Consider the following 12,194-nt stretch of genomic DNA (forward strand, 5'->3'; position numbering starts at 1 on the left):
TTATCATTCAGTCCTTGGGTGTCAGTCTTTAGCTTATAAACCCATTTTTGTTCTTTGGCAAATAAGAATTGAGAAACGTCCGTTAAATGTTGGGGAATAAATGGACGTTCTAAGACAATCCACCTGAGGTCCTCAGCTTTGTGTTTCTTAGCTAGGAAATGCTCGGTCAAACAAGTGGATTGTCTCATGCAGCGGATGGTGCTTTTGTGTTCGCTTATGCGAAGCTTGACTTTCCGTGTGGTGTACCCTATGTAATGTAGGGAACAAGGGCAAGTGATTCTGTAGATAACGCAATCCGAATTACAATTCGTGTGGTTGCGTAATATCCAGGGGCGTTCTGTGCCTATGTCCACAGATGTAGTTTTAATGGTCTGCGGACAGACACTACACATGCCGCATGGGAAATGGCCCCGAACAGGTGGTAAGGACCACAAAGTACTGGTCTCACAGACAGGATGTGATAGTGGTCTTGTATGGACGAGACTGTCTCGCAAACTTGGGCCCTTCTTGAAAGCAAATAAGGGAGGCGCGATACTGCCCGACGCTATGTTCAATATCGACCAATGCTTGCGTACTGTCTTCTGTATTTGGTTGGACACAGTGCAGAATGTAGTAACAAAGGTGAGTCTCTCGCTGGTAGTCCTTGACACAGCGGTATCCAGTAAGGCATCGCGATGGTTATTAGATGCCCGTTTCCAGGCTTTTCGTACTAGATGTTTAGGATACTGTCGTGATTGTAGTTGTTTAGCTAATGCTCCAGCATGTTTATCAAACAACTGTCTGGTGGAGCAGTTTCTGCGGATCCGCAGAAACTGGCCGACTGGAAGGTTCTCACGGAGTACCCTTGGATGATGGCTGTTGAATGACAACAAAGAGTTTTTAGACATGGGTTTTTTATACAGTTCCGAACTCAATGAGTTTTCATGAACAAAAATGGAGATATCAAGGAAAGCCAAACGATGTTTACTGTATTCAATGGTGAAACGTAAAAACGCATTCTGTTGGTTTAGCCAAGAATGAAAGGCTAGAATTTCGTCACCTGTGCCTCGCCATACCACCAAGATGTCGTCTATGTATCTCTTCCACAGCACCACATGATGACGATAGGGGTTGCTGTGGTTGAGTACATAGTTCTGTTCGAATAGGTGGACGTATAGGTTCGCGAGGCTGGGCGCAAAAACGCTGCCCATTGAAGTACCAGATGTCTGGAGGAAGATCTGATCCTCAAACTTAAAATAGTTCTCCATCATAGCCAGTCTGGCGCATTCCATGATAAAAGGCACTGGGGTGATGCTATCCAAAGACCGTGCTTCTAAGAGTCCTCTGATTGCATCAAGGGTCTCAAGCTGCGGAATGCAAGTGTACAATGACTCTACATCCAGGCTGACTAATAGATCGGTATCGGAATTGAATTCAACCTCAGGTAAAATACGAAGGACATCAGCCGTATCTTTCAGATATGTAGGCATCTCGGTAACCATGGGTCTTAAAAACACGTCTACAAATTTAGACAGAGGTTCCAATAATGAACCAATCCCAGAGATAATGGGACGTCCAGGAGGTGGTCGTTGCTGTTTGTGAATTTTCGGGAGGCAGTAGAAATAGGGTATAACTGGGTTGTTGGTCACCAGAAATTTCGCCTCATGTGATGTTATCCATCCCTCTGCCTCCCCTTCCTCCACCAGCTGTCTAATCTCTAGGGAGAGTCTAGAAGTAGGATCTGACTCTAAAGCCCGATAAGAATTAGCATCTGACAACTGCCTCAGACATTCAGCCCGGTAGATGACAGTATCTTGTAGGACCGTAGCCCCACCCTTGTCTGCTGGTTTTATGATGATCGACGTGTCCTTGATGAGATTTTTTATGGCAGTTTGATCCTTCTTAGAAAAGTTACAGAAGGAGTGGGGGCGGGTGTCATACAATGTCATTAAATCATGAACCACCGCCTTTTCAAAAGTAAACACTTGTGGGGGGACCTGATGAGGAAGAGGACAAAACGTACTTTTAGGACGTAATCCAGTATTGACCACATTGATCTCGTTGCCAACGGTTGTGACTGTTGGATCTTTCTCCTTAAAGAAGAAATGCAGCCTGATCTTTCTGAAGAATTTCTCGATTTCACATCTCAGGGTAAATGGATCCCCTGAGTGTGTGGGAACAAAACCCAAACCCTTGTTGAGGACATTTCTTTCTTCGGTCGTCAGGACTTTTGAACTTAGATTGACTACCAGGTCATTTACTCGCTGGTCGAGTTCGTGGGTGGTTGTTGATTGCCCCTCCTGCTCCGAGTGTTGGGAAATGTCTGGTCTGGTTGCCAGTGCACCGTTGGGGTTCCTCTCCGTTTGCCTCTGTTGCGTCCCTGACCTTGATCTAAAAAAGACTGGTTAGGGAAGAATTGCTGCTGAGGTGGATAGGTGTGCATGTGTGGCGGAAAGGGGGGTGGCTGGTAGCCCCAAGGTGCCGGTGGCCACCATTGGCTCTGATTGGGGTAAAAGTTCTGATTACCCCTCCTTCGGTTATATCTACGAGATTGACCTCTCCCTCTTCCTTGCGGTGCCCCTGACGCACCTGAGTCAGACTCGTCAGATCCTCCTTCGGACCCAGATGAAGAGTAATTGGAACCGTAGCGTCTCCCCTTGTTGTTAAATGTTGGTGCTACATATGTGTCACTTGTGTAGGGGTATATCTTTTCCCATGAAAATCGGGCAAGATCCTTCTTAAATTTATCAATTTTGTTGATCAGGATGTTGTCCCTATATTCTTTATTGGTTTTGTTTGTCTCATCCATTTGTTTTTTGAAGAGGGCTGCTGTGATGGTAGTTTTAATTTGCCCCTCCAGAGTTTGGATCTCAACTAAGATTGCATCTGCCTGACGTTTCGCCGTGCTGATGATAAGGATGAGCCAGTCACGGGTACAGCGCCAGGCTATGAGTGACCAGTCTCGTGTGAACTGTTTATCTGTCAGGAATAATCTCGGGGTATTTGTCACAATAAGCCCTGTAGGGGCACATTTCCCTCGTAGGTACTCTGCCATGACTAGGCCGTGAACCGTAGTCCGTGATTGGTTTTTTCGGAGATTGAGTAAAGTGGCCCAGTCATCCTTAGGGTTACCTGTAATCTCTGGTAAAGAGTCTAGGATGCTGGGATTGTCAGATAAAATGCTACTCAGGGTTTCATCATCGAAAGCAAGGCCTGCAAAGTCGGCCATTATAGAGCAGGGTCTTACGGTTAAGGACAATAGGGAGCGGTATAGGACTACTAGAGATTCCTAGAGTCCGAAAGTTGAGACCCGCAGCCGTAGCTGCTCTACGAACACAACAACAAATTTTTAGGAGGGTCACAAGAAAGGGACTTGGTTTAAGGACTGAAACAACTCCGATCCCCAATAGACACTATGAAACAAAAAGAAGGAGTACAGTCCATTCAAAACAGAAACAGCCAACTAATGGTTATTGTAAAGGTGTGTACGAGAACCTGCGAATAGTTGAGGCACCCCTGCAGGAGATAGGAGTCCATCAGCCCACCCTTACTGGCGGAGCATCGTCATCTGGAACTCCAAGGAATCACTGTCTGAGCCCGAGATAGCAGATCGCTCAGGTGCACAGGCTAGTGAAACCCAGAAGGAAAATAAACTCCTGCCAGGGTGTGTACCCACATAGTCGAGGGCTCCTGTGAAGTGCAGTGCTAAGAGAGTGATGTGAGGTTAAAAATGAATACTTGATCAAAAATGAGTTTAATATGGATTAATCAAGTTTCATATCTAAAAGAACCTATAGTCTGGTATGAATTTTACAGGCTAATTTTTGGTTCGTGTGAAAAAAGTATGGTCGACATGTTTCAGCCGGAGCGGTCTCTTTGACCCGGCTTTCTTCAGGACCTTGAAATTGAAAAAAAGCTACTGCTTAAAGTAATCACATAAAGTGAAAAAACAATAATGAATTAACCCATACAAATCAATTTAAATGTGGGATATGTGTGTGGCGTGTGCCACCCTACCAGAACAGCTCCAGCATTGAGCGTAAGGACAATGTCTTCATTCCTAAAAATAGAATACACACATAAAACCTCATGCACATCAGAACAAAACCATCAGTTGAAAAACAGCAGGTCTAGAGTTAGCCGTGCCTTGATTGTCAAACAAACTCAAAGCGATGTTTGGAAATACAATTTGTATGTCAAAATAGTGGAAGAAAACTAGCAAAAAAACTCACCCAGCTTTATGTGGGAGTAAAGCCTCACCTCACCCGGCTGACTACTCGGAGAAGGAGGCACCGCTCTGTTTGAATGTGGAGAAAAAGCCCAGACAGATTGCTGATTGATACCTGTCTGCTTTGAGCTCAAAACACGTATTTCAAACATATTAAAAAAAACCTACAATAATTAAAATGTCCAAAAAAGTCAAGCTTCGCATAAGCGAACACAAAAGCACCATCCGCTGCATGAGACAATCCACTTGTTTGACCGAGCATTTCCTAGCTAAGAAACACAAAGCTGAGGACCTCAGGTGGATTGTCTTAGAACGTCCATTTATTCCCCAACATTTAACGGACGTTTCTCAATTCTTATTTGCCAAAGAACAAAAATGGGTTTATAAGCTAAAGACTGACACCCAAGGACTGAATGATAACATACCGTGGGCGTCCGTTTACACTTAAGACAGTCGTATTGCCATACTGAATGATTACTTGCAATTTCTAATTGTATATATTCGGTTAAATGACTGGGACGCATTTTACTAATCAAAACACCCTTTTATATCTTTTGATTAGTTATCTGGATGGTCTGAACTTCTCCATGTCCGTCTCCTTTGGGCTTTTCTGTCTTGATGACTGAGTCATTCTATACCATTAAAAGCTATACACGATTTACTAGTACACTACTAGGGTATTGGATTACTCCTTTGGGCACCACTACCAACTAGACCCCCGGAATGACAACCTGGCTGTCAGTCCTGTATCTAATTGGCACGAGAGGGGTTGTAACTCTAGCTTTCCCTATAGGTGACTTTACCTCACGATACCTTTACCTACTCTGCATGACAGTGGCTCTAGGATCCTAAGCCAATGCGCCATAATTATTGACTCCGCTGTGAGCTAACAGCACGAATCATCTTTTTTATTGCTAAAACACTCAGGGTCAACATCTATACCCTGCTCTTGGTTTATGTTGTTTTCGAGAGCTGCTCCATTGTCATAATGATTCACGCGCACGCATGCGCTAGTAACTGCCACCTACTCCTCGCGCATGCGCGACAGACGAACAATAATTTCACTAGAGGCGCGTTATCTAGCATGCTCCCCGTACACTCACTGGGTGCGGTTTCATTATGTGGGTGATCGGCTCTGCCTGATCACGGTTACAATGGCCGTTTTTCCGGCAAACAGGGTTTTATTTTCACAATGCGATAGCTCTGATACGTACGCTGTGGAGAATTGTGTCTCTGCTAGTATAGCATTGAGGCGCATGCGCTCCAGTACGGACACGCTCGCTGGTCCCGATCGAGACACACAGCTGATCTCGATCAGGGACTACAATTTCACACGCGAGCGTTATAAAAAGCCCCTTCCTGTTCCGGTCGATACCTCCCAGACGGCTCGTGAGTCAGTCAGAGGTATCGACGGACAGGTAAGGGAGGAGGCTGGGAGCTCATGCTATTTGTGCTCTATAAACGAATTATCTTCCCAGATGCAATAAGTAGAGCCTAGTGGACACTTATAGTCACTATAATTATCTTTCACTAATCCCCAGTATCCCCCTAGTTTATATGGGCAATAACCATACACAATTTCACCAATTACTGGTTTCTACCTGTCACTGGTTTCTACTATGTTACTGGCTTATTAAGATACATGACCCCAGAATAACAAGGGTCTGCAGAGATCTATACCACAAATACGTCTTGGGAGTTAGGAGTTTTTTATGGTTTTGGACATTTTAATTATTGTAGGTTTTTTTTAATATGTTTGAAATACGTGTTTTGAGCTCAAAGCAGACAGGTATCAATCAGCAATCTGTCTGGGCTTTTTCTCCACATTCAAACAGAGCGGTGCCTCCTTCTCCGAGTAGTCAGCCGGGTGAGGTGAGGCTTTACTCCCACATAAAGCTGGGTGAGTTTTTTTGCTAGTTTTCTTCCACTATTTTGACATACAAATTGTATTTCCAAACATCGCTTTGAGTTTGTTTGACAATCAAGGCACGGCTAACTCTAGACCTGCTGTTTTTCAACTGATGGTTTTGTTCTGATGTGCATGAGGTTTTATGTGTGTATTCTATTTTTAGGAATGAAGACATTGTCCTTACGCTCAATGCTGGAGCTGTTCTGGTAGGGTGGCACACGCCACACACATATCCCACATTTAAATTGATTTGTATGGGTTAATTCATTATTGTTTTTTCACTTTATGTGATTACTTTAAGCAGTAGCTTTTTTTCAATTTCAAGGTCCTGAAGAAAGCCGGGTCAAAGAGACCGCTCCGGCTGAAACATGTCGACCATACTTTTTTCACACGAACCAAAAATTAGCCTGTAAAATTCATACCAGACTATAGGTTCTTTTAGATATGAAACTTGATTAATCCATATTAAACTCATTTTTGATCAAGTATTCATTTTTAACCTCACATCACTCTCTTAGCACTGCACTTCACAGGAGCCCTCGACTATGTGGGTACACACCCTGGCAGGAGTTTATTTTCCTTCTGGGTTTCACTAGCCTGTGCACCTGAGCGATCTGCTATCTCGGGCTCAGACAGTGATTCCTTGGAGTTCCAGATGACGATGCTCCGCCAGTAAGGGTGGGCTGATGGACTCCTATCTCCTGCAGGGGTGCCTCAACTATTCGCAGGTTCTCGTACACACCTTTACAATAACCATTAGTTGGCTGTTTCTGTTTTGAATGGACTGTACTCCTTCTTTTTGTTTCATAGTGTCTATTGGGGATCGGAGTTGTTTCAGTCCTTAAACCAAGTCCCTTTCTTGTGACCCTCCTAAAAATTTGTTGTTGTGTTCGTAGAGCAGCTACGGCTGCGGGTCTCAACTTTCGGACTCTAGGAATCTCTAGTAGTCCTATACCGCTCCCTATTGTCCTTAACCGTAAGACCCTGCTCTATAATGGCCGACTTTGCAGGCCTTGCTTTCGATGATGAAACCCTGAGTAGCATTTTATCTGACAATCCCAGCATCCTAGACTCTTTACCAGAGATTACAGGTAACCCTAAGGATGACTGGGCCACTTTACTCAATCTCCGAAAAAACCAATCACGGACTACGGTTCACGGCCTAGTCATGGCAGAGTACCTACGAGGGAAATGTGCCCCTACAGGGCTTATTGTGACAAATACCCCGAGATTATTCCTGACAGATAAACAGTTCACACGAGACTGGTCACTCATAGCCTGGCGCTGTACCCGTGACTGGCTCATCCTTATCATCAGCACGGCGAAACGTCAGGCAGATGCAATCTTAGTTGAGATCCAAACTCTGGAGGGGCAAATTAAAACTACCATCACAGCAGCCCTCTTCAAAAAACAAATGGATGAGACAAACAAAACCAATAAAGAATATAGGGACAACATCCTGATCAACAAAATTGATAAATTTAAGAAGGATCTTGCCCGATTTTCATGGGAAAAGATATACCCCTACACAAGTGACACATATGTAGCACCAACATTTAACAACAAGGGGAGACGCTACGGTTCCAATTACTCTTCATCTGGGTCCGAAGGAGGATCTGACGAGTCTGACTCAGGTGCGTCAGGGGCACCGCAAGGAAGAGGGAGAGGTCAATCTCGTAGATATAACCGAAGGAGGGGTAATCAGAACTTTTACCCCAATCAGAGCCAATGGTGGCCACCGGCACCTTGGGGCTACCAGCCACCCCCCTTTCCGCCACACATGCACACCTATCCACCTCAGCAGCAATTCTTCCCTAACCAGTCTTTTTTAGATCAAGGTCAGGGACGCAACAGAGGCAAACGGAGAGGAACCCCAACGGTGCACTGGCAACCAGACCAGACATTTCCCAACACTCGGAGCAGGAGGGGCAATCAACAACCACCCACGAACTCGACCAGCGAGTAAATGACCTGGTAGTCAATCTAAGTTCAAAAGTCCTGACGACCGAAGAAAGAAATGTCCTCAACAAGGGTTTGGGTTTTGTTCCCACACACTCAGGGGATCCATTTACCCTGAGATGTGAAATCGAGAAATTCTTCAGAAAGATCAGGCTGCATTTCTTCTTTAAGGAGAAAGATCCAACAGTCACAACCGTTGGCAACGAGATCAATGTGGTCAATACTGGATTACGTCCTAAAAGTACGTTTTGTCCTCTTCCTCATCAGGTCCCCCCACAAGTGTTTACTTTTGAAAAGGCGGTGGTTCATGATTTAATGACATTGTATGACACCCGCCCCCACTCCTTCTGTAACTTTTCTAAGAAGGATCAAACTGCCATAAAAAATCTCATCAAGGACACGTCGATCATCATAAAACCAGCAGACAAGGGTGGGGCTACGGTCCTACAAGATACTGTCATCTACCGGGCTGAATGTCTGAGGCAGTTGTCAGATGCTAATTCTTATCGGGCTTTAGAGTCAGATCCTACTTCTAGACTCTCCCTAGAGATTAGACAGCTGGTGGAGGAAGGGGAGGCAGAGGGATGGATAACATCACATGAGGCGAAATTTCTGGTGACCAACAACCCAGTTATACCCTATTTCTACTGCCTCCCGAAAATTCACAAACAGCAACGACCACCTCCTGGACGTCCCATTATCTCTGGGATTGGTTCATTATTGGAACCTCTGTCTAAATTTGTAGACGTGTTTTTAAGACCCATGGTTACCGAGATGCCTACATATCTGAAAGATACGGCTGATGTCCTTCGTATTTTACCTGAGGTTGAATTCAATTCCGATACCGATCTATTAGTCAGCCTGGATGTAGAGTCATTGTACACTTGCATTCCGCAGCTTGAGACCCTTGATGCAATCAGAGGACTCTTAGAAGCACGGTCTTTGGATAGCATCACCCCAGTGCCTTTTATCATGGAATGCGCCAGACTGGCTATGATGGAGAACTATTTTAAGTTTGAGGATCAGATCTTCCTCCAGACATCTGGTACTTCAATGGGCAGCGTTTTTGCGCCCAGCCTCGCGAACCTATACGTCCACCTATTCGAACAGAACTATGTACTCAACCACAGCAACCCCTATCGTCATCATGTGGTGCTGTGGAAGAGATACATAGACGACATCTTGGTGGTATGGCGAGGCACAGGTGACGAAATTCTAGCCTTTCATTCTTGGCTAAACCAACAGAATGCGTTTTTACGTTTCACCATTGAATACAGTAAACATCGTTTGGCTTTCCTTGATATCTCCATTTTTGTTCATGAAAACTCATTGAGTTCGGAACTGTATAAAAAACCCATGTCTAAAAACTCTTTGTTGTCATTCAACAGCCATCATCCAAGGGCACTCCGTGAGAACCTTCCAGTCGGCCAGTTTCTGCGGATCCGCAGAAACTGCTCCACCAGACAGTTGTTTGATAAACATGCTGGAGCATTAGCTAAACAACTACAATCACGACAGTATCCTAAACATCTAGTACGAAAAGCCTGGAAACGGGCATCTAATAACCATCGCGATGCCTTACTGGATACCGCTGTGTCAAGGACTACCAGCGAGAGACTCACCTTTGTTACTACATTCTGCACTGTGTCCAACCAAATACAGAAGACAGTACGCAAGCATTGGTCGATATTGAACATAGCGTCGGGCAGTATCGCGCCTCCCTTATTTGCTTTCAAGAAGGGCCCAAGTTTGCGAGACAGTCTCGTCCATACAAGACCACTATCACATCCTGTCTGTGAGACCAGTACTTTGTGGTCCTTACCACCTGTTCGGGGCCATTTCCCATGCGGCATGTGTAGTGTCTGTCCGCAGACCATTAAAACTACATCTGTGGACATAGGCACAGAACGCCCCTGGATATTACGCAACCACACGAATTGTAATTCGGATTGCGTTATCTACAGAATCACTTGCCCTTGTTCCCTACATTACATAGGGTACACCACACGGAAAGTCAAGCTTCGCATAAGCGAACACAAAAGCACCATCCGCTGCATGAGACAATCCACTTGTTTGACCGAGCATTTCCTAGCTAAGAAACACAAAGCTGAGGACCTCAGGTGGATTGTCTTAGAACGTCCATTTATTCCCCAACATTTAACGGACGTTTCTCAATTCTTATTTGCCAAAGAACAAAAATGGGTTTATAAGCTAAAGACTGACACCCAAGGACTGAATGATAACATACCGTGGGCGTCCGTTTACACTTAAGACAGTCGTATTGCCATACTGAATGATTACTTGCAATTTCTAATTGTATATATTCGGTTAAATGACTGGGACGCATTTTACTAATCAAAACACCCTTTTATATCTTTTGATTAGTTATCTGGATGGTCTGAACTTCTCCATGTCCGTCTCCTTTGGGCTTTTCTGTCTTGATGACTGAGTCATTCTATACCATTAAAAGCTATACACGATTTACTAGTACACTACTAGGGTATTGGATTACTCCTTTGGGCACCACTACCAACTAGACCCCCGGAATGACAACCTGGCTGTCAGTCCTGTATCTAATTGGCACGAGAGGGGTTGTAACTCTAGCTTTCCCTATAGGTGACTTTACCTCACGATACCTTTACCTACTCTGCATGACAGTGGCTCTAGGATCCTAAGCCAATGCGCCATAATTATTGACTCCGCTGTGAGCTAACAGCACGAATCATCTTTTTTATTGCTAAAACACTCAGGGTCAACATCTATACCCTGCTCTTGGTTTATGTTGTTTTCGAGAGCTGCTCCATTGTCATAATGATTCACGCGCACGCATGCGCTAGTAACTGCCACCTACTCCTCGCGCATGCGCGACAGACGAACAATAATTTCACTAGAGGCGCGTTATCTAGCATGCTCCCCGTACACTCACTGGGTGCGGTTTCATTATGTGGGTGATCGGCTCTGCCTGATCACGGTTACAATGGCCGTTTTTCCGGCAAACAGGGTTTTATTTTCACAATGCGATAGCTCTGATACGTACGCTGTGGAGAATTGTGTCTCTGCTAGTATAGCATTGAGGCGCATGCGCTCCAGTACGGACACGCTCGCTGGTCCCGATCGAGACACACAGCTGATCTCGATCAGGGACTACAATTTCACACGCGAGCGTTATAAAAAGCCCCTTCCTGTTCCGGTCGATACCTCCCAGACGGCTCGTGAGTCAGTCAGAGGTATCGACGGACAGGTAAGGGAGGAGGCTGGGAGCTCATGCTATTTGTGCTCTATAAACGAATTATCTTCCCAGATGCAATAAGTAGAGCCTAGTGGACACTTATAGTCACTATAATTATCTTTCACTAATCCCCAGTATCCCCCTAGTTTATATGGGCAATAACCATACACAATTTCACCAATTACTGGTTTCTACCTGTCACTGGTTTCTACTATGTTACTGGCTTATTAAGATACATGACCCCAGAATAACAAGGGTCTGCAGAGATCTATACCACAAATACGTCTTGGGAGTTAGGAGTTTTTTAAGGTTTTGGACATTTTAATTATTGTAGGTTTTTTTTAATATGTTTGAAATACGTGTTTTGAGCTCAAAGCAGACAGGTATCATCAGCAATCTGTCTGGGCTTTTTCTCCACATTCAAACAGAGCGGTGCCTCCTTCTCCGAGTAGTCAGCCGGGTGAGGTGAGGCTTTACTCCCACATAAAGCTGGGTGAGTTTTTTTGCTAGTTTTCTTCCACTATTTTGACATACAAATTGTATTTCCAAACATCGCTTTGAGTTTGTTTGACAATCAAGGCACGGCTAACTCTAGACCTGCTGTTTTTCAACTGATGGTTTTGTTCTGATGTGCATGAGGTTTTATGTGTGTATTCTATTTTTAGGAATGAAGACATTGTCCTTACGCTCAATGCTGGAGCTGTTCTGGTAGGGTGGCACACGCCACACACATATCCCACATTTAAATTGATTTGTATGGGTTAATTCATTATTGTTTTTTCACTTTATGTGATTACTTTAAGCAGTAGCTTTTTTTCAATTTCAAGGTCCTGAAGAAAGCCGGGTCAAAGAGACCGCTCCGGCTGAAACATGTCGACCATACTTTTTTC

The sequence above is a fragment of the Triturus cristatus genome, chromosome 8 (genome assembly GCF_964204655.1).
Source record: "Triturus cristatus chromosome 8, aTriCri1.1, whole genome shotgun sequence".
Taxonomy (NCBI): Eukaryota; Metazoa; Chordata; class Amphibia; order Caudata; family Salamandridae; genus Triturus; species Triturus cristatus.